This window comes from Mus caroli, chromosome X, assembly GCF_900094665.2.
Source record: "Mus caroli chromosome X, CAROLI_EIJ_v1.1, whole genome shotgun sequence".
Taxonomy (NCBI): Eukaryota; Metazoa; Chordata; class Mammalia; order Rodentia; family Muridae; genus Mus; species Mus caroli.
In genome coordinates, this window is record NC_034589.1 from 32009129 (window position 1) to 32029315 (window position 20187).

The 20187-nt window shown below is 42.0% G+C and overlaps 1 protein-coding gene across 3 annotated transcripts in view; it reads right to left on the reverse strand.

The window, feature by feature from the left end:
- The window catches only part of Cul4b (cullin 4B), a 101444-nt gene that overhangs the window by 43941 nt on the left and 37316 nt on the right, over window positions 1-20187 (reverse strand). The window contains exon 2 of one of the 3 annotated variants that reach the window (XM_021154130.2): window positions 11643-11713. The gene's annotated coding sequence lies outside the window, so the exon portion shown is untranslated. The other 2 variants (XM_021154129.2, XM_021154128.2) reach the window with 2 other exon arrangements.

The window sequence follows — 20187 nt, forward strand, 5'->3', positions numbered from 1 at the left end:
AGGGGGGAGGGAGGGGAGGAGGGAGGGAGAGGGAGGGGCGAGAGCAGCAGTGTGACAAGGAAGCACACAGGAAGGAGGGGCTAGGACAGGAATGGGCAGAGCAGAGATGGGGGAGGAGAAGGAAGATTAGGCCAGGAGAGGTGCAGGTATCTAGGTGAGAGGTAGAGAGGTCAAAAGAAGTGAGGGAGGAAAAGGGTTGAGGTGGAGGGGTGGGGAGGATGAAGGCACAGGGAATGGTGGGAAAAAGAAGGGGGGAGGCCATGGAAATGGAGGCGGGTCAGGAATAAATGGAGGGCAGAGAGATTCAGGGAGGTCCCAGTGTGTTCTTCCCTGTTGTGACAGGGTCACGCACTGACATGGAACCCACTTATTAGGCTAGACAACCAGCTGGCTAGGAAGCTCCAGGGATCCTCCTGTCTCACCTTCTCAGAGGAAGAGTTTAGGGACCAAGAATCCAAACTCAGATTCTCCCATTTGGGTTTATGGAAACTGAAACTGAAATCAAAACAAAACTACTTTCCGGAATGGCGGCCCTTTTCCAGTCCTACAAGCTTCCACAAGATTCTTTTGACTACACCAACACATAGCTGTACTTGAGGGTATTTCTGTGTCAACCAATTCTAACAAGTTTTGCCCTAACTTCTTCACATCACCGATAAAGTCGGACTATGACTTCTAACATCCCCCCTCCTCTTTAAACATTTGATGACATTTAGTACCAAGTGAGACTAAAGAGTTACCTCAAAAGTTAGGATCGATCCACTTACAAGGCCCTAAATCTGACCCACCTTTCTAATTTCTAAAGAAAACATTTTTCTGTCTTTCAGGAGGTCTTTTAACTTACAGTCACTGGAGGATCAACAAAGATTTTGTTCTAACATTCATCCGTTGGGGCTCTCATACCTCGTGAATCAGAGACCTTCGAGAAGACGTCTGTCGTCGACTACGGACCGGACCAGACTGATAACATCCTAGTCTATTTCTAACCCCACCCACCAACTGTACCGCCTTTCAGATAACTGACAGCAGATCTGACCAGTCCTACAGCAGCTCATTGCTGACCAACAAAGGGCTCCGGTGATGTCTTAGCCAATCAGAACGAAGCTGGTCACCTTGTGAACGTTTGAGGCTTTATCCCAGCATTCACCGGGAAGTTGATGCCCGAGGCCGTATACGGAGGCTGTCTGCCGCCAAAGGCTGTTGAGTTTGAGGCCAGACTGTATATACTACATCAGCTACATATACTCCTTGTTTCAAAAACCAAACCAAACCAAACCAGCAAATGTAAAAACTCTCATCTCGGCACAATGTGATAATTGGATATATTTCCCAAAATCTCTCCAACAGGAGTATCTCCAAGATACCAAGAGGTCACTATTCTGTGATTTCACAAAGTTCCTAAACTGACAGATGAGATGAGGGGTGGTCTCTCTTATAAAAGTTTTCACTCCCTACTAGGTCTCTATTGACACAACACTAGGCTAGAGGAGACTGGAATCAGACTCCTTACAGAGAGTCTCCAAGAGCGCTAAAATGGAGGAAGACATAGTTGGAAGTCTCAGACTTCCACGAACAGGAGTCTAGGGCCCTCCAGCTCATCTACTAGTGGAGCATGTAAAATGTTTCCATATATATTTTTTAAAGTGGGAGGAGAAAGTCATGAGATTCTGTTTATCACATGTCTAACTTGTAGCTTACATCTAACTAACTTATTGAGACTGTTTTGTCAAGTGTCAGGACCCCTAATTTGACTAAGCTTAAGAAACAAATGAAAGCTGGGCGGGGTGGCGCACGCCTTTAATCCCAGCACTCGGGAGGCAGAGGCAGGCGGATTTCTGAGTTCGAGGCCAGCCTGGTCTACAGAGTGAGTTCCAGGACAGCCAGGGCTATACAGAGAAACCCTGTCTCGAAAAAAAAAAAAAAAAAAAAAAAAAAAAAAAGAAAGAAACAAATGAAGTCGATTGGTTTCTATATCCAGACAGGGCAAACCTCAATCCCAGCTAGAGCCAGGAACTCAAGTATTATCTTGTTTCTCACCCTCTCTCTTTATCTCTCATCTCAGCTTCTCTATATATAGCTTTATTCTCTAGTAGTCCTTTATGGTAGATACAACTGGGTTTCTAGCGGCCTTTAGGTCTTAAATTCACAGATCAGAAGCTGAAGAAAAAACCTGGTGTTATTATGCATGCCAGAATGTGGGAAGCTGACAGGAGGAGCTGCAGTTCAAGGTCAGCCTTGGCTACACAGGGGGACTTACACAGCACCTCCTTTCAAAACATACAGAAGAAATTCAAACACAAGAGAAAAGGACTTCTCTGTTCTGATTTAGAAAAATGCAAAGTTTTATCTCTAGTCTGGGTCTCTATCCCTTGAAGTTGCTACTAAGTTTAACAGCATTCTGTTTGTTGTTTGGTTTGGTTTTTGGTTTTCAGAGACTACAAGGCAAGTCCAGGACAGCCAGGACTACACAGAGAAACCCTGTCTTGAAAAATTAAATCAAACAAACAAACAAATCCTTTCTGTTGCCACTGTACCCAGAGCATTGTTTGTTTTGAAACTGGAGTTATGGCTCAATATTAGGACAATTACTTGGTGGTCTCAAGGCTATGACCTGATACCTATCCCTCCCAATACAAGTTGTAACAGAAGAGTGAAATACAAAAACCACACCCAAAACCATAAGGAAAAAGCTCCCCATAGTGGTTCATGCTGATTATTCTAGTATTTGGAGGATGACACTTCTGATTGATTGCCTTTGACTTGCAGCTAGTTGTTGTTTGGTTGGTTTTTTGTTTTTTGTTTTTCCGAGACAGGGTTTTTCTGTGTAACCTTGGCTGTCCTGGAACTCACTCTGTAGACCAGGCTGGCCTCAAACTCACAGAGATCTGCTAACCTCTGCCTTCCAAGTTCCAGGCCTCTGAATGCTTTATGTATTTTGATCCAGCAAAATAAATGTATTACTTGTATAAAACTGAGTCAGCAACATTAAACAAGTGATCTTGTTTATAAAAATTAATTGAACAGTATACTTATAATTTGTTCATTTCCTCATGTTATTTATCAAAGCTTTAAAATAGACTAAAAATCAAATAAGTGAATATTGGAGAAGGGTTTATGAGGTTCCTTTCATCTTTCCCTGTGTAGCCATTGACAGTTAATGTGTACTGGGAGAGAGGTTTTCTTCAGTGGTATAGCCATTTGTAAACTGCTCATGCTCCTGCAAATAACCTATTACTCATGCCCTTGTAAGCAATCCTCACTAAACTTCTTAGGAATGAGTCATAAAAAAGACAGGCTGAGCATAGTGGCACATACCTTTTATCCCCGCATCTAGGAGGAACAGGCCAAAGCAGGCAGATCTCTCTGAGTTTGAGGCTACCCTGGTTTATATCGTGAGTTTCAGAATAGCCAGAGCTACATAGTGAGATCCTGACTAAAACACAAAACAAAAACCAACCAGCCAAACAATCAAAAAATACGTGATCATAGAAGAGGGAATGGCTAGTTGGAAAGAGAAAGAGGATCAGTAGGAATGGGAAGGGAAGAAGAGGAGATAAGGGAGTGGACACAATCAAAGTATATTATATAGTAATGTATGAAAATACCATAGTGGAATCTATTAATATTTTATATCAATTACTTTTCATTCTTGTGGTAAAATACCATGAATAAAAGTGCCTTATGGGCAGGGTGCTGGATGGAGGTGAAGGCCTTTAGTCCCAATAGGGTTTCTGCTGTGATAAACACTGTGGCCAAAAGCAACTTGGGGGATAAAGTGTTCATTTCGCCTTACACTTCCAGGTAACAGTCTATCACTGAGGGAATCAGAGCAAGAACTCAAGGCAGGAACTCAGGAGGCAGAGGTAGCTGATATGTGAGTTCAAGGCCAACCTGGTGTACAGAGTGAGTTTCTGGACAGCCAAGGCTACACAGAGAAACCCTGTCTCAAAAACAAAAAGAAACAACAATGAAATCAAGATTTTGCTTTTAACTTATGGTTGCAGAAGGAGGGTCCATAATGGGCTGTCAAAGCATGATAGCAGGGGATGGAACAAGAAGCGGGATGACCATACTTTCAATTGCACACTCAAGTCAAAGAAAGCAAACTGGGACTGTGATGAAGCTATGAACTCCCAAAAGCCTTCGCCAGTGACAAATATCCTCCAGAAAGGCTGTACCTCCTAAAGGTTCCACAAATTCCCCAAACAGCACCATCAACAGGGAACCAACTGTTCAAATCAAACACCTGAGCCTATGGTGGACATTTCTCATTCAAACCACCAAATATGTAATTAATTTATGCTAATAAAAATCAGTGAATTAAATATAGTATAGATGTGGAAACAAATAACAAGTAGCAGAGAATGCTGAATTGAAAAGAGGCCAAAACCTGGCATGGTGACACATTCCTATAATCGCCACAATGAGGAGACTGAGGCAGGGGGAACTCTGAGAGGTCCAGGCCAGTCTGGACTACATAATGAGATGCAAACACATAAGCATGCATACATACATACATTAAAAAGCCAGATGTGGTGGTCCATACCTCTAACTCCAGAACTTGAAGGTAAGCAGAACTCTACTCTGTGAGTTTGAGCCAATCTGGGCTATACAGTGAGACCCGGTCTAATTGGTGAATTCTGAGTCAGAGAGACTCTGTCTCAAAAACAAGGCAGCCAGTGATACACCTGAGATAGACTTCTTCTTAGGGTTTCTATTGCTATGATAAACACTATGACCAAAAGAAACTTGGGGAATAAAGTGTTATTTCACCTTATACTTCCAGGTAACAATCTATCACTGAGGGAATTAGAACAGGAATTCAAAGCAGAAACCTAAAGCAGAAGCCATGGAGGAGTGCTACTTAATCACTTGCTCCCCAATGGCTTGCTTGACTTGCTTAGCTGGCTTCTTTATACAACCCAGGACCACCTTACTAAGGGTGGCACTATGTCGTACCACCCCCAACCACTCCCCATGGACTAGGCTAACCAACATGGAGGCATTTTCTCATTTGAGGTTCCTCTTTCCAGATACCTCTGGCTTGTGCCATGTTGACAGAAAACTAGACAGCATATAGACTCTTGGCTTACACATGAACACACATGTGTAGCCACATACACATACATGACACACACACACTAAATATTCTTCTCTGGGTTATAAGACTATTTCAGAAGAACAACTACTGATAACTAAATAAAAAAGCATCTTGCCCATGTCCATGGTTGAAATAGTAGCACAGTTGTTAAGACAATAACCAAGTACTTTTTAGTTGGATTTAACAGGACTCCATAAGGAAACACATTTGTGGTACTGTAAATCTAGTCAAGAATCCATGATTAAGAAACTCATAGATCCTAGAGGAGAACCTACTATTATTATTCTGCAAAATGGACATTGTTTTAAACTTTCTCTAAATTCATACGTGTCTACCCATAGATTAATTTTCCTTTATGAACACGCTGTGTCCATAAAGCATGAAACACTTCCATAAAGTCACAACACTGTTAAATTTCAGAATAATAGAGTTAAGTACAGCCTTTAAAATGCTTCTAAAAGGTGGAAAGGGGTAAAAACTTTCATAGAAAAGATCAGGCTGGAGCAAGGTCAACATTGAACTTGTAAAAAAAAAAAGAAAACTAACTAAAATCAGTAAAGAGGAAAGACAATGGATCCCTGCCTTAAAATTCATAGTAAGTGTAATTTCCAATATAAACTTCTGTATTTATCCAATTCTCTAACACACAAGCTCAGGATGTAACCAGAGGATATACTCCACTAAACTTAGAGAGTAAAACAAGAAAGAGGAAGATATGGTATCCAGGAAGTAGACACTCTGACTCAGTGTAATCAAGTACAAGGACAGAAGTCTCGAGGGGAAAAGGACAGTAACAGATAATTAGTTTAACTGTGTAAAAAGTGATAATGAACCAGGCATGGTAGCACACACCTTTAGTTTCAGCACTTCAGAGCAGAGATAGGTTGATCTCTGTGAGCTTGAGTCCAGCCTGGGCCACATAGTAAGTTCCGGGAAGCCTGAGGTAAAGGATGAGACCTTATTTCAATGATTTGAAGAGAGAGAGAGAGAGAGAGAGAGAGAGAGAGAGAGAGAGAGAGAGAGAGAGAGAGAGAGAGAGAGAGAGAGAGAGAGAGAGAGAGAGAGAGAGAGAGAGAGAGAGAGAGGTGTCAACAACCTAGAAATATCAATAATATTGATAAGAGAGAATGAAGAACCCAGTCTAAAACTGGCAAGAAGCCTTTAAACCCTAGGGAAGTAGCCGAGTGTGACTCTGTGTGAGTTCAAGGCCAGCCCAGTCTACATTTAGAGAGTTCCAGGACAACTAGAGTCACATAGTGAGATCCTGTTTCAAAAAAACATTAAGTAAATAACAACCTACAAGAAGAAATTGCTTGACCAAAATGAGATAAAATAAAATCTCAGAATGAATAACCACAAAGAGAAGAGATGCATGCATATAATTAATTTCTTTTACTCAGCCCTAAATGAGACATCTATTCTGTCCTCCAAGGCTTGGGGTCTATCTCAGGAGGAAGAAACAATTTAAGAACCAGAAAGAGGAAGGGCTGGGAAACTGTGGATCTCTACCTTCTGCCTAGGACATAGCCACCACACTCTTTATCTCCCAGAAAAGGTGATGACCTGAATAAGACCTACAGAAGACTGGGTTTCTCACCATTCCTTCATGGGGGTAAGGGGCTCACAAAGCTCCATTCCTTTCTAAGGATTTATAGATAGTTAACAGTTGCCCGTGGCAGGGGGCTCACTAGGCCCAACCCTCCCAGAGATCTACAAGCAGTTAATGGTTGCTGGAGAATGGGGAGAGATTGTCTTTAGTGGCATAGCCACTGGGAAGTTGATCGTGTTCCTGTAAAGAACTCCTTCCCCATGGTCTTGGTCTTGTAAATAAGATTAGTTAAACTCATTGGTTTACCAAGCAAAACAGAAAAATAAAAACCAAACCTGGAAGTAGAGGAACTTGCTGAGAAGCGGATGGGGTTCAGCAGGAGTGGGAGTGGAACAAGAGAGGGTAGTAGAGGATGAATATGTCCAAAATACATTGTATACCCAAAACAAAAGAGCATAATGATATCTGTTATTATGCATACAGAACATTAAAAAACTGAATTCCATTCAGAAATGAAAGTCAGTTGGTGACCTCTGTCACCATCTGTCCTGTCCTTCCTCTACCCTCAAGCTTCTCTGAAGTAAAAACCTACAGTTAATAATAACAAAAGGGAAGTGCTTGCTTCCAAATGTGGCTAGTATGAGTTCAGGAGCCTAGAAGGACAAAAACAGGGGCTAGGTAGACAACTCAGTTGATATGGTGATAGCCTTCACAAATAGGAAGTCTTGAGTTTGAGCCTCAGAGCTGACATAAGAATGTGTATGTGTGTAGTGATACATGAGCCCATAATCCCACTGCCAGGAGTGGAGACAGGATCTGGCCATCCAGTTGAGCAGAATTGGTAAGCTTAAGTCTAACAAAAGAACCCGTCTCGAAGGAGATATCAAATGAGTGATATTTTTGAGGAAAACATTTAAGGTTATCCTCTGGTCTCCAGACACATATGCATGCATGTACACATGCCACATCCAAACAATGCATTTGTGTCTGGAGACCAGAGGATAACCTTAAATGTTTTCCTCAAAAATTAAACCTCTTGCTAGGTGTGGTGGTGCATGCCTTTAATCCCAGCACTCGGGAGGCAGAGGCAAGCAAATTTCTGAGTTCAAGGCCAGCTTGGTCTACAGAGTGAGTTCCAGGACAGCCAGGGCTACATGGAGAAACCCTGTCTCGAAAAACAATAAATAAATAAATAAATAAATAAATAAATAAACCACTTTTCTTTAAAACTTACCAGTTTGTGGGATTAATAGCTTAAACAAATGGACTTCCATTTATCAACAATATACAAGCCATCAATGATAAATAAATGAGAAGTGAGTTCCTCTCACATTAAAACTACCATGCCCTAGATATTAGGTTATAATAGCACAAATGGATGAAGACAGATATCAGTCTCATGAACATTCTGTGGTCCTCAGATCACATCTTGAGAACCACTGATATGTGTGTGTGTCTACATACATACATATGATACTCAGACACACACACATATCAACAAGAACAGACAGAGCTTATGGGTACAGATGCTTGTCTAAGATACATTGTCTAATCACATAGCCACTAGCCAGATGTGACTTTAAGCTTGAAATGTGGCTAACATTACTAAGGAATTAATTTCAAAGATCCAGTTAATTGTTTGAAAGTAAATATAAGTAGTTTCTTTATTCATGTCTACTGCTTTGGGTGGTGCAGATTATAGAACATTTTCATCACTGCAGAAATTTATATTGGATAGCACTAGTCTAGTGATATATAACATGACTGTCAGGAAGCATTAGGAGAGCACTTAAGATTTGCATTTATGAATTTAAAATGAAGTCAGTCAGCACGATTGTGTTTCTCTCTAGGCACTTTGAGCTACTTGGACCTATAGAAAATGGGTAGATGTTAAGTTTGGGTGTTCCTTAGTCCATTTTCTCTTGCCATAATTAAATATCATAAATGGTATACTTTATGGATAAAGGAGGTTTATTTAGCCCATGGTCCATGAAGTGCAAGAGCAGGACACCATTATCTGCTGAGAGACTTTCTGTTGGGTGATGATCTGGCAGAAAGCATTACACTGTGAGACACTAACCTTGCTCCCTTGGCTCTTCCTTACCTCCTTTTGTAAAGCCACTAAGACATCATGAGGGACCAGCTCTAAAGACCTCTTCTAACCCTTTATATCTTCTAAGTGTCCCATATCCAAATGCCATTAACATATGTGATACTGAGGAACGTTGTGGAAGTTTTACTAAGGAACAGAATGAAACCTATGCCCCAAGCCCTATCTCCCAAGGGAGAAAAAACAACCATAATTTGAAAGCTGCAGAGAAAGCCTTGACTTCAGGAAGGATGCAGGGGTCTTGAAGACTAAGATGAAGGGAGCACAGGGAAAGGAGACTGACAATATGGGTTTCGCCGGGCGTGGTGGCGCACGCCTTTAATCCCAGCACTTGGGAGGCAGAGGCAGGCGGATTTCTGAGTTCGAGGCCAGCCTGGTCTACAAAGTGAGTTCCAGGACAGCCAGGACTACACAGAGAAACCCTGTCTCGAAAAAACAAAAAAACAAAACAACAACAACAAAAAAGACAATATGGGTTTCATACATGATAGATATGAATTCCAGAAGATATAGTGAAAAAATTCAGTAATTAGGGAATCGTGGGAGATGGGGACAGAGGGAAGGATGTACAGAGCCAAATGGACATGAATGTGGGTTACATGTTGGGTAGCTTTGAGGTCTGTGGCTTATACTTATGGTGACTAACTTAAATGGAGACAGTTGTTCTGTTGTTTGTTTTGGTTTTTGTTGTTGTTTTTTTGAGACAGGGTTTCTCTGTGTAGCCCTGGCTGTCCTGGAACTCACTCTGTAGACCAGGCTGGCCTCAAACTCAGAAATCCTCCTGCCTCTGCCACCCAAGTGCTGGGAATAAAGGTGTGTGCCACCACTACCCAGCAGAGACAAATGCTCTTTTTACTCATTCTTTGTTTACTTTCTACTTCTTTTACTCAGTATAAAAAGTGAAGGGTTCCTTATGACATTTTGCATATGTATAACACAGTCCTCATACTTACCCCACATTACCCTCTCCTGTTCTCCTGTCCCCCTCTGGTTGGCCCCCTTTCTCTCTACAAACAGTCCCTGTTCCACTTCCATAAGACTGATGTGGTAAGGAGACTGGTCCCTGATTGAGTCAGGCCAGCCAGTGATGGTGAGGCTGTAGGGAGCAGAGAGTATCTGGGACAGCACTCTTGACTCCTGTTGTTCAGGGGGAAATGTTTGATTAAGTTTGATAGTTGTTCTGCTCTGACACAATACTTTAGGTGCATGGGTCTCCTCTTGGTTGATGTTAACAGGAGGGAGAACTTCAGAGAAATGTGGGGAGTTTTATTCTTTGAGAATTTCACATATGTATGTATAACAATGAATTAGGATTATGTTTACCTCCCATTATCCCCCCTCTTTCTTCTCCCAGACTACCCCAAGTGTTTCCCATCCCAACCTGATGTCTTCTTTCTTTGAAATCTTCCAGTGAATCCAATTAGTGGTGCTTCTCCATGCATGGGTGCTAAATATTTATGTTTATACCCATGGGCCTGGGCTGCTTTCAAACTTAATCAGCAAAGCTTCTTTTTAAACTAAATATTTAATATTCATACATGCATATAATATATTTGTATCTCATCCACTCCCCCTTTCTTCCCCACTTCCCCACTTCTGCCTCAACTGCCCACCTCTGAAACTCATGAGCTCTCTCTCTTTTTAAAGGTCTGAGAGGAAGTGACTATGTATGCTCAGTTTTAATGGGAAGGCTTTATCATCCTTGTCATCCTTCCTCCACAAGGCTTAGGGGAAATCCTGGAAGAAGGAGCAAGAACAATATAAGAGTTGGAGAATGGAGAAAACTGCTATAAAACAAGTGTGCTTTTCACTTCCACACACAAGTTTCTTCCTGACTTTTCCCCCTCTATGGATAGGATTGGCTGTGGTGTATACACTAATAGTGCTGTGGTTGATATAGGTGAGGACTTCTAAAGAAATGTGAGTGTCAGAGCACAGGGCCCTGAGCCCAGAATTTGAAAGGCTACTCCACGAGTGCTAGAGTTTTGTGGCTTTATTGCAACTACCAGTCTTGGAGGGACTTGAATAACTGCTGATATAAGGGCACTAGGTATGGCTAGGGGTTTGGCACAATTGGCAGAGTGCTCAACCAGCTCCAAACCTTTGGCTCAATCTCTACTGCCTGTAAACTGAATATGGCAGTACATGTCCACCATCTCAGCAGTGGGCAATGGAGGCAGGAAGACAGCAGGAGTTCAAGGTCTCTGTGGGCAACATTGTAAATTCAAGGCCAGCATGAGACACACTAGACTTAATCTCAAAACAACCAAGCAGACAAATCAAAATAAGGACCAGAGGAAGAGGGGAAAGAGGGGGAAGAGGGGAAAGAAGGGAAAGGGGAAGTGAAATGGGAGGAGGAGGGCGGGGGAGGAGGAGGAGGAAGAAAATGAAGGTGGGAGAACTAGTTAAATAGTGTCTCACACATATTACGGTATATCCTCTAGCCACCCAAAGCAATGAAATCTTATCCATTTGTTTTCTCTATCTTTCTCTTTTCTGACATGAAAAGAAATTGTCAAGATGAATTTTACCACGGAGTGAAAAAAGCAAAAGAAAAATAACCTATACTGTTTGGGAAGTCTAACTGACAACCCGACCAACAACTCAAAAGAAGCTTTCTCATATCTGCTGTTGGGTTTTTGTTAGAAGGCCTTTATTTAAACTATATATGTAGTTTAAATACACATGTGTGTTACATTTTTAAGGCAGATAGTTAATTGTATGGTTCCTTACAGCTATTCTATCACCTTTCTTCTGTGTATATTTTACACGTCTTCCTTAATTAGCACCCCCCCCCATTTTCCATTTCCCCCTTCAAATCACTTGTATTCTGCTATTCCCCCTCTCTATTGCTACCACCCCCAGGATCCCATTTGACTTACCTGTTTCCTGCAGGTTCCTTTTTAATCTGTATATGTTGTAGCCTCACATTTGAAGAGGAGGAGCTAGGAACCTGAAAGGAGAGAAAACACGTTTGTTTTTCTAGTTCACTCAATGATCTTTACTAGTTTCTTCATTTACCTGAAAACTTCATGTTTTGTCTGAGTTGTAGAATCCAGTCCCAACTGATACATCTATAACACAACTCCTATACCTAAGGCTCAAGGATCACAGGGGAAGAGGGGAAGGACAAATTGTAAGAGCCAGAGAAGCACAGAGTTTGCTGTGACACTGTGTCTTAGAGTTATCAGAAGCTACACTCATGAAGTCTTACCAACATGGCTGCTTAAACCTGAGGTGGCCAAGAACAACAACAAAGGAGATGCTAACGTGGATAGGAGTGAATCTTCTGAGGCCAAAACCCTACAAAAAGGACAAGAGGCAGCTAAGGAATGCTGAGACCAGGAGAAGTAGTCTTTTCCAGGACAAAGGGCACCCATTAGTTATCCAATACTAAATGCTCAGCCCAGAAAATACAAAATACATACAATACAAGTGATCTTCTACAGCTGAGCACTTTGTACATTATATATTAATGAACTATTATATATATATATATATATATATATATATATATATATATATATATATAAAACTAAAGTAAAAGAAAGGGAACATGGGACAATTTGAAAGGAATAACTGTAAGGGGGAAGTGATGTAATTATATTATAATCTCAAAACTTTAAAGAAAATTTAAAAAAGGAAAATAACATGTATGGTATGATCTCATTTATGTGTTTTTGTTTGTTTCTCTTTCTTTTTGAGACAGGGTTTCATTATGTAAGCCAGGTTGGCATAGAATTTACAACCCTCCTGCTTCAGCCTCCAGACTAGTAGGATTACAGCCATACTTTACAAGTCTGGGCATGGGTGGAATGGAGGTATGTTTTCAATATGATTTACATACAATCAAGTTATAGCTCCTTGCATTCAAAGCCAGGTACTGAAAATTCCTTGCTGGGGAAAATTGAGCCAAGTCTCTTAACCTCCATTTCTTCTGTTTCTTTACCCACAAAGAGAAAATGAAAATTAATATCTACTCTGTGGATTAAGTGAGCTAATTCATGAAATAACTTGGAACAAATAGTGCCTCACTTAGGGCAGCTCCTACAAAAACACTAGCTGTTTGGCTTGGTTTTTGGTTTGGAGCATGGACCATTACAAGCCCAGGGCTTTGTACATTTTAAGCAAATGCTAGATTACTAAGCTACATTGCCAGCCAGAGATGTGAGCTATTATTATTGTCATTATACCTTTGAGTTTGTAATGTGGAAATAGCTACAATTTTCTTTGAAAAAATGCAAAAGAAAAAAATCCAGTAGAGGGATTTAAAAAACGAACAGTCAAAGAGCCAGAGAGATGGCTCAGTCTGTTAAAGGCGCCTGTGGCCTAGCCTAGTAACCTGAGCGAGTTTGATCCCAGGGCCTCCTGGGTAGGAAGAACTGACTCCTACCTGTCCTCTGAGCCCCAGTCACACACCATGGCAGTGTGTGCCCTAGTACATACCTTCCACACACCCATACACCCACAAGTGAATAATTTTAAAGTATAAAAATAATATGAAAAAAGAAAGACCTTTCATCCCAGCACTTGGGAGGCAGAGGCAGGAGGATTTCTGAGTTCGAGGCCAGCCTGGTCTACAGAGTGAGTTCCAGNAAAAAAAAAAAAAAAAAAAAAAAAAAAAAAAAACAACAACCAAAAAACAAAAAAACAATAAAAAAGAAAGAAAATACGGAAGAGAGACAGGGTGCAGTGGCACATGTACAGTGGCAGTTGCATGTAACCCCAGACCTTGGAAGGTAGAGGCAGGAGAGTTTCCATTAGTTTGAAGCCAGCCAGGGTTCTAACAGACAGACCCTGCTCCAAAAGAAGCAAAGAAAAATAAAATACAAAGGAGAGATACGAGTGAGCTGAAGAATGCTACTGAGGAGACTCAACCCTGACTGCTGTTTGGAATGGAGAGTGTCAACCCAGTCTGCAAGTGGGATAGTTTTCATTTCAGCTACTTAGGGACAGGTGGCTGTGCATGCATGTATATTGCTAGCTTTATAGAAGGAATTAAAATTTCCATCTAGAGATTTCCATCTCAGTTGAAGAGGTAGAGTTTTGGAGAGTAAGAAGAAGTGTAGGACAAGTACCATTAGGGAGAAGGAGAGAAATGGGGGCGTGTGGAAGGTATGTACAAGGGCACACACTGCCGTGATGTGTGAGTGGGGCTCAGAGGACAGGTCACATGGTAGGAAGAGGTCAGCTCTTCCTCACATGGTAGGAAGAGGTCAGCTCTTCCTACCATGTGAGGCCTGGGATCAAACTGGGCTCACTGTTTGCTTGTTTGTTCTGAAATCAGGTCTCATATAGCCTAGGCTGGCTTAGAACTAGGCATAGCTGAGAATGACTGTGAGTTTTTTTTAAGTTCATGAGGTAACCAAGTTTTAGAATTCATTTAAAGGAGATTGGCAAATAAAAATGCCATTAGTTCTCGAGGCAGTCTAAAAATATTAGAAGCCTATGCGTCTTTTTTTTTTTTTTCAGTTATAAAGGTTTGGTGGGATTTTGTTGTTTCTGGGTATATATGTCTGCATGTATGTTTATATTTTGTATTTAGGACACTAAATTATAACTAATTTAGTTATATTTTGTATTTAGTGACATCTTTTTGTTGGCATCAATCCTGTAATCCTCCTGCCTCTACCTCTCAAGTGCTGATACATTCCAGGAATGTATCAGTATGAGCCTTTAAAAATAATGTGGTACTGACCATTGATCACAGGGCTTTCTGTGTGCTAGCCAAATGCTCTTTGCAGCCTAACAGAAGCTTCTGCAGTGAAGGTAGAATTGGGAGTCAAGTACAAGAAAGAAAAGCCCAGAGCAATGAAGTAATGGGGAAGAGAGAACAAGGAAGGAGAGGAACAAATGTCTTAAGTAGCAAGGCATCATATGAAGTGTCTTCTTTAGTCCTCTGTAGGAGGCATGGAGGTCCTTGTGCTCACAGACAAGCACTAGGAAACCAGGAATGTTAAGCATGCAGAGGGAACCAGGAATGTTAAGCACGCAGGGTTGTCTCTTCAAAAAGAGAGCTGTAAAACCTGTTTTCTTCCCAGAAGCCCGGTGACCTTTGTGCTATCTGCATGGCCAGGCCTCACTGGATCCTCAGGGCCTTTATCTTGCCTTGTTTGTTTGCCTCACTCAATCTACAGCATTAGCCTCCCCCAGACCCTGATCTTGTGCTTGTTTATCTTGTGCCTGCTTTCCCCGTTAATCTATGGAACCGATCTTTATGAAATAAGTCTTGTACTTCGCTAAGACTTTCAAGGTAGTCATGTTTTAAGCTTTGTTGTGCACATAGGATTGGGTTAACTATCACAAGAAAACTGCTTAAATATGCCTAAAATGACAGGGCAGTAGTAGTACATGCTTTTTAAAAAATATATATTTTTAAAGATTTATTTTTATTTTTATGAGCACACTGTAGCTGTCTTCAGAAACACCAGAAGAGGGCGTCAGATCCCCCCCCCCTTTTTTTTGAGACAGGGTTTCTCTGTATTGCCCTGGCTGTCCTGGAACTCACTTTGTAGACCAGGCTGGCCTCGAATTCAGAAATCTGCCTGCCTCTGCCTCCCAAGTGCTGGGATTAAAGGTATGCACCACCACTGCCTAGCTTCAGATCCCATTAAAGATGATTGTGAGCCACCATGTGGTTGCTGAGACTTGAATTCGGGACCTCTGGAAGAGCAGTCAGTGCTCTTAACTGCTGAGCCATATCTCCATCCCCTAGTACATGTTTTTAATCCCAGGACTCCACAGGCAGAGGAAGGCAGATCTCTGTAAATTTGAGAGAGGCCAGTCTGGTCTACAGAGTGAATTCCAGGACAGAGAAACCCTGTCTTGAAAAAGAAATGCCTAAAACAAATTACTCGTGGTTAGACTCTCGAAGTTTGAACCAACATCAGCTACTGAGTCATGCTAAATCAAACTTCCTTCTTTTTTTAAATTATTTTTATTTTATGTGCATTGGTGTTTTGTGTTTTACCTGCACCTGTGTCTGTGTGGGGGTGTCAGATCCTGGGGAACTGGAGTTACAGACAGTTGTGAGCTGCCATATGGGTGGTGAGACGGCAGCCAGTGCTCTTAACCACTTGAGCCATCTGTCCAGCTCCCCAAACTTCCTTATCTCCTGCATGTTAACCCTTCACCGTCCTCCTAGCCTGTCTTCCTAACCTCTTCTCCAAAGGAAGCTTCCGTACCAACACTGGGATGCATTCAATTGAGTTATTGACTAAGGGAGTGGGGGTGTCCATGGATAGCCCCAAACAACCCAGGTTGTTGCCAAGACAATGGGTTGGTTGTTCTCCAAAATCTGACAATGGGGCCCCAATGCTGAGGACAAAACCTACCATAACTCATTGAACATGGAGAAATGGAGCTGGTGCCTACACAGAACATTCACTCCTATGTTCTAGTGTCTTTGGTGTGGGAAGGTAGCAAAAGAGAAAGATAAACGCCAACCCAGCCCAAAACTTTTGACCTACAATCTGTCCTGCCTGCAAGATATGCTAGAGCAATGATGGTGCGGAACTTGTGGGAGTAAAGAAGCAGTAACTGATTTCACCTAAGGCACAGGAGATGGAACCCATTCCTGACACTTGGGTGACCAAGAACCTGAGACTAGATAGCCAGGGACCTAGGGTCAAGCTAAATACTACTGCTCTAAAAAGGGGGAAAACTGGAATGAAATGACTCCTACTGCTATTCTGCTTTACTCATAGATCAGTGCCTTATTCAGTCATCCTCAGAGAAGCTTCCTCCTACAGCAGATGGGGACAGATACAGAGACCCAGAGCCAGACGCGAGGGTGTTTGCCTTATCTGATGTGCTGGCTAGTTTTACGTCAAGATGACATAAGCTAAAGTCATCTGAGGGGAGAGAGTCTCAACTGAGAAAATACCTCATTGAGATTGACTGTAGGCAAGCCTACAGGCATTTTCTTGACTGGTGACTGATGTGGGAAAGGCCATTCCATTGTGGGTGAGGCTGCTACTAAGCTGGTGGTCCTGGGTTCTGTAAGAAATCAGGCTGCCTCTGGCTTTGAGGGTTATCCCACCCTCTCCCCTCAGGAGTGTAAAGCTGCCCCCACTTCTCAGATTTCTATTTTTTAAAAAGATTTACTTATTTATTATATGTAAGTACACTGTAGCTGTCTTCAGACACTCCAGAAGAGGGTGCCAGATCCCATTACAGATGTGAGCACCATGTTGGAATTGCTGGGAACTGAACTCAGGTCCTCTGGAAGAGCAGTCAGTGCTCTTAACTACTGAGTCATCTCTCCAGCCCATTCTCAGATTTCTAGATGTCACTCTCTTCCAGTGGCCCTTCTCCAATTGTCCTGCCTGAGTAAATCTTTCCAGGACATAACAATTCTTTGTTCATCCCATAGGTGGAACTTGCCTGTGCCTCTAGATAACCACCCTCATCATTTAAGACACAACAGTTGGGGAACTTACAAACCCCAGAAGTGAACCTGCAAAATGGACAGCATATCAAACTGCTCCCTAAATTCTTTTTTTTTTTTTGACTTATAGAATAATGCAACTTTTAGATCTCATCCATGATGTTTATTTGTGCATTAAACAGTGGTTAACACAGAAACTCATAACTGGTCTGTGGAGAGAATGGGACATATATATTAGACCCCTTTCTAGAAGGCTCACTGAACATAATGGAAGAGGGGTCAGAAGGATTATGAGAACCAGAGGTTGGGGAGGACTGGAGCAAAACCATGTCTTCTGGACCTGACAGAACTACTGAATTCAGGAACTCACAGAATCTGAAATTGATTCATCGCTAAGGCCTATTAACAGTTGATAGATTCTGGGTAAGAAAGAGCAAGTTTTCTTTATGGGTGCGACCTCTGATACATCAACCATGCTCCAGTGGATGGCCCCACACCCACCGGAGTACAGGCAGCACAAATTAGAGTTAACTAATTATTTAAAAAAAAAGGACTGGAAAGTGGTGGGGGGTGGGAAGGGAGGGGGGTTATGAATCTGGGAAGAGTGTGGGGGGAGGACTTGGGAGGGAATATGATCAAAATGCATTGTATGAAATCCTCTAAGTAAAAAAGAGCAGGGTAGCAGCATGCTCACAGTTGCAACAAGTCAAACTGGGTACCGTCATGTTTGGCAATGATAGAAGACAGCAGGGGTGTGAATGAGGCATAGTAAGTTTGACTTACCACCAGACTGGCTGTTTGGTGAGTCCTGATAGTCTTCTGATAGATAGGCACTCTCTCAAGTCTCCAAATGTAGTTGTGTTTGAGACTCTAGGTGGGAGTTGTTTATCTCCCTTACATTGTATACATTGCTTGGTATAGGAAGATCTGGATAAGATATACTAATGCACTTTCTCCCTTCCACTTTTCAGAGTCGGTGGGGGGCACAGGGGGACTGTTGGGATTCTTAGGTATGTTTTGATCTAGTAGGGGCTAGAAAGGCAGGCTGCAGCTGCCTCAAAAGTAGAAGGCTGGGAGGCAGTTTGTAGGAAATATGAGCCTAAGAGGAGATTTCACAGGCTATAGATTCTGAGAGACAGGAGGCCCAGTAAGGATTTGGCAGTCGCCCAATTTTCCCTTGTAGTAAAAGCAGCTTCTCCAATGTTCAAACTTGTGCCCTATCTCCTAAGGAAACCTTTCTTTCCTAGACCCTGTAAAGGGTTTGGGTGCCATTCTCATTGCTTGTGAAGTGCTTCCCTGAGTTGCACTTTAGAGCCATGCATCATCATAATGACTTTGTAAAATACTTTGAAAATTCTAAATGGGCAAACACAAACTGTGACACGTTTAATGCTTATTACAACTTTTAGTAAAATACATGATGAATGGCTTGGAAATTATGTCTTGCCCTATGTGGACACTTGGGTTCTTGTAAAATAAAATGCAGAGAATATTTATCTATAAATTATAGGACAGAGATCATGTATATCAAAAGCATAAAATATTTTATAACTGTTTATGACATGAATAAATGAAACCTAATTTTTTTCTTGGTTAAGATCCCCTTACTAGGAAGCTGGAGAGATGGCTCAGCAGTTAAGAGCATTGTCTACTCTTCTGGAGGTCCTGAGTTCAAATCCCAGCAGCGACATGGTGGCTCACAACCATCTGTAATGAGATCTGATACATTCTTCTGGTGTGTCTGAAGATAGCTACAGTGTACTTACATATAATAATGAATAAATATTTGGGCTGGAGCGAGTGGGGCCAGACTGAGAAGGAAAAATAAAAAGATGCCCTTACTATATTGCTTAAACTGGCCTTGAATTTGAAAAGCTTCATCTTCTGAGTGCTGGGATTACAAACCTACACCACCCAATCTGGCCTGGAAGTTCCAGTTTCCTTTTAACTTTTTGTATTTTTGAGACAGTCTCATTTAGCTTAGGCTAGCCTTAGCCTTCTGTCACTCCTCCTTCTACCTCTCCAGTGCTGAGCTTACAGGGATGAGTCATTACTTCAATTTTTGTTTTCCAAGACAGGTTTCTCTGTGTAGCCTTGGCTATCCTGGGACTCCCTCTGTAGACCAGGCTGGCCTCAAACTCAGAGAATGGGCCACCTGTCTCTGCCTCCAGAGTGCTGAGATTAAAGGTGTGAGTCACCACCCCCTGGGTCAATTTTTAATTTTTGAAGAGGATAATTTTGAAATATATCTTCTGTAACATTGGGTTGTTATAGCAATGATTTATTTAAGAATGAGACCTGGGTCAGCAAGATGGTGCAACAGGCAAAGACGCTTAAGATAAGCCTAACCACATGAGTTTGATTCCCAGATCCCAATGGTAGAAGGGGATATCTGATTCTTACAAGCTGCCCTCTGCCCACATATGCACTGTGGTGTGCTCATGGCCACACACACCCACAATGAATAATAGAATCCATTTAATTATTATACTGTATATAACAATGTTTTGTTGTTTTTATTTTCTATGGTAATACACAGAAACCTCTGTCTATATCAGACAGAGGGAGCAAGGACGGAACAAAGAAAGCAACAAATCTTTCAAGTCCATTTTGGTAACTGATGATACACTCTGTGTGTGTGTGTGAGAGAGAGAGAGAGGGGTGGGGAGACAGAGACAGAGAAAGAGAGAGACAGAGAGACAGAGAAAGAGAGAGACAGAGACACACAGAGAGAGACAGAGCGAGAAAGAGAGAAAGAGAGCGAAAAAGAGAGGGGTGAGGGTGAGGGAAAGAGAGAGGGAGAGAGAGAGCATGACACATACTAGGTATGTGCTATACCACTGTATGTGTGGTGGTTGGTGCCTGGTTACTTCAAAGACTGAGCAGGACTGTCATGTTTGGGGTCAGCCTGAGCTTAATGAATTTTCAGGTCAGCCTATAGAGTAAGGATCTGCCTCAAAACAACAACAACAACACAGAAGAATTAAAAAACAAACACCTAGCCGGGCGTGGTGGCGCACGCCTTTAATCCCAGCACT